Below are 219 nucleotides of genomic sequence, written 5' to 3'. Positions count from 1 at the left end.
CTCCGTCCTCCAGGCTGGGCAGATTTCCTGCAACGGAAAGAACGAGCTCCCTGGACCCCCAACTATCCTGGTGTGTTTGCCTGGGGCAGGCAGAGAACCACAGAGCCCTGGGTGAGGTGTTCAAAGCCTCTTCAGCTGGGCTCACCTGTGGGAGCGCAAGGCATCAGCGAGAAAAAGCAGCAAAGCCCAGAGGGACGGGCAGGGAGATCCAGCCACCCC

Source organism: Apaloderma vittatum, unplaced genomic scaffold, assembly GCF_000703405.1.
Source record: "Apaloderma vittatum isolate BGI_N311 unplaced genomic scaffold, ASM70340v1 scaffold40940, whole genome shotgun sequence".
Lineage (NCBI taxonomy): Eukaryota > Metazoa > Chordata > Aves > Trogoniformes > Trogonidae > Apaloderma > Apaloderma vittatum.
Note: the sequence above shows the minus strand (reverse complement) of the source record.